This window comes from Schistocerca piceifrons, chromosome 1, assembly GCF_021461385.2.
Source record: "Schistocerca piceifrons isolate TAMUIC-IGC-003096 chromosome 1, iqSchPice1.1, whole genome shotgun sequence".
Classification (NCBI taxonomy): domain Eukaryota; kingdom Metazoa; phylum Arthropoda; class Insecta; order Orthoptera; family Acrididae; genus Schistocerca; species Schistocerca piceifrons.
This window is the reverse complement of record NC_060138.1, coordinates 750097225-750100608: the sequence shown is the minus strand read 5'-3', so window position 1 is coordinate 750100608 and position 3384 is coordinate 750097225.

Genomic DNA, 3384 nt, shown 5'->3' with positions numbered 1-3384 from the left:
ATTCTTTACATTCCATTTTGTACTACCGTTTATTATTGCTGCAATGGCAGCAATTCATTTATTCTTCCTTCACCAAACAGGGTCTAATATGTTTGGTTCCAACATTCACTACCACACAGCAGTGGGGGTGTTAACGTACGTTGTATAGTTCCACACAAATGTCTGCACATGGACAATTTTAGGGAAATTTATAATCCACCCTAAATATTTAAACTCAATTACTTGTTCAGTTATTAGTCCATCTGTAACAATTTTGGTTCTTATGGGTTCCAGTCCTTCAAATGCCGCCACTTTTGTTTTATCTGCCGATATTCTCATTCTGTATTTAGCGACAATTTGACTATTTGTGTACTGAAATTTGAAACTTTTCTTCAGATCTTCCTATTCTAATCTGATCATCGGTAAATAGCATCGTCATAAAATTAAAGTTGTCATTTCTTAATGTGTCATTTCATCAAATTTGCCTTTTACGAATAATATCGTCAATGTAAACGTTAAGAAGGCTGGGGGTCAGTTGGCATTCTTGTCTGACTCCTTGATTGATATCGGTACATTACGTCCCATTCCTCACAGGACAGATTTTATCATTTTTGTATAATGACTGAATTGTCATAATTAGATGTGCTGGGAATCTCATTTCCTTAACTGAATCCCATAGAATTTGGCGCTTTACATTGTCAAACGCCTCTTCATGGTTGATAAAAGTATAGGGCGTTTGCAATCTAAATTCCCTTCTTTTTTCGGTTATTTCTGCCAAACTGAAAAGACAACCAGAACAACATCTATCTTTTTTAAAACCATGTTGTACCTCTAACATATGTGCTTCCACTATTGATACTAATCGCTTGTTTATAATTTTAGCATTCAGTTTGTAGCAGGAATTCAGTACACTTATTCCATGGTAATTTGCACATTGTGATCTATCGCCGTTCTTGTAAATAGGGCGCATCAAAGCTGAGTTCCATTCGTCTGGCACATTGCCGCTGAGGCAACAAACTTTCATAAAATTTAAGTCTCTGATTTAGTAGATCGGATGCATATTTAACCAGCACCATGTTTACTTTATCAGTACCAGGCGACTTTTTGTTTGTCGTTTCTTTGATCACATTTTGTAGCTCTCCCATTGTTATCACATCTCTGCAGAGTTTCTGGTATTGGTGTTTATTTCTGGTTCTTCCCCATTATCAGTCCATAGACATTTTAAGTATTTTACTATTCCTTTTCGGATTTATTACATTTAATTGCAAAGTATTTCGTTGTTGTTTATTCACGTGCTTCATAATTGAGTGTGCTTCGTTTTGTCTAGCATGAATATCATGTTCTGTTTCAGTCACATATCGGTCCCAAAAGAAGTTATTAGCGTTATTTCTCAAAGAGTTATAAACGACATGCGACCATGAAACTTCCTGGCAGATTAAAACTGTGTGCCGGACCAAGACTCGAACTCGGGATCTTTGCCTTTCGCGGGCAGGTGCTCTACCAGCAGAGCTACCCAAGCACGAATCACGCCCCTTACTCACAGCCTTAATTCCGCCAGTACCTCGTCTCCTACCATCCAAACTTCACAGAAGCTCTCCTGCGAACCCCGCAGAACTAGCACTCTTGGAAGAAAGGATATTGCGGAGACATGGCTTAGTCACAGCCTAGGGGATGTTTCTAGAACGAAATTTTCACTCTACAGCGGAGTGGGCGCTGATATGAAACTTCCTGGCAGATTAAAACTGTGTGCCGGACAGTTCTCGAACTCGGGACCTTTGCCTTTCGCGGGCAAGTGCTCTACCAACTGAGCTACCCAAGCACGAATAGCGAATTCTGCTTGACCCGCTGAAGTGTCGGAACACCAGTGCTGTCAATGACCTTCTGAACGGCTGCTTTCAGCTCAGCAATAGTTTTGGAGTTATTGCTGTACAGCTTGTTTTTAATATGGCTCCACAAAAAGGAGTCACACATGTTCAAATCCGGAGAATATGGCGGCCAATCGAGACCCATGCCAGTTGTCTCTGGGTATCCCAGAGCCAGAATGCGGTCCCCAAAGTGCTCTTCCAGGACATCACTCTCCTGCTTCGATGGGATTGAGCTCCATCTTGTATGAATCACTTGTCGAAATCAGGTTCACTTTGACTAATGGGGATAAAATCGTCTTCCAACACCTTCACGTACCGTTCGCTAGTCACTGTGCCATCAAAGAATATCGCACCGATTATTCTGTGACTGGACATTGCACACCACACAGTCACCCGTTGAGGGTAAAGAGACTTTTCGATCGCGAAATGCGGATTCTCAGTCTCTCAAATACTCCAGTTTTCCTTACGGACGAACCCATTCAAATGAAAGTCGGCTTCGTCGCTAAACAAAACGATATTCATGCACATACTAATGTCCATCATGACCCGCCGCCACCGTACAGTTTGAAAGTAGTAATGCAAACCATTCAGAAGCTATGACGATTTTATTTCGTATAATTCAATAATCTTCACCCTATATGTTTCATAAAGCACGCACTGATCTTCCTTGAAAACACCCAGAAGCTTACTACCAAGTTTACAATCAATCAGTTAAGGCGAGAAAACCTGAGAGATCACGTACGTTGTGCTATTTAACAAATAGATAACACCTACAATTAACATCGCACAGGAACAAGTGTAAGTAGGTAGAATAGAATGTTTCAATTTTGAGGTTACATACTGATTAACAGGAAATTTAATTCTGCTGCTTTCGTTCTTGGCATAATTGTTACCCAAGGATTTCTACTTTCCCTCGTCTTTTTATCTGAAATTTCTGATAAAGCAAACAAAATATAAAATAAAAGATTAAATGCGAGATCCTTAAAAACATTTAAGATCACAATTTTAAACTGCATAATTTTTGCCCTGGCTTGTTGCCAAAGCACTTTCCCAGAATGCAAAGGCACAAAAAAGCCGATGGCCATATCAATGGGGAAATCTAATACTAAGGTTAACCACGGAATTTAATATTTCACACTGAGTATAGCCAACATAAATAAACTCGCAGGCACAACTACATATACAGCCAAATATCGACTGACCAGAAATGTACATAATCTGAAACGCAGAGCCTGAACTCAGATAATTAGTCTCAAACAAATATTTCGGTAAGCTACCAAGCACAAGCAACAGGGGTGGGCATATCGTAGTGTGAGAAATACTGATCACAAACACACGGTGCAGCAGATATTTGATAATGCTGGAAATATCCAGTCAGGCTCCCAGCACCCAGTCCCGCACAGCATGGAATGTTATAGCCTGACAGAAGGATGTCGTACTCAACTCAGTGTTGTAACTCCGACTTCACTAATTATAGTGCTCGCGAAATACCGTGGCCGCTAGATGCACAGATGCACAATCGGCTGGAGAAGCGTGGGGA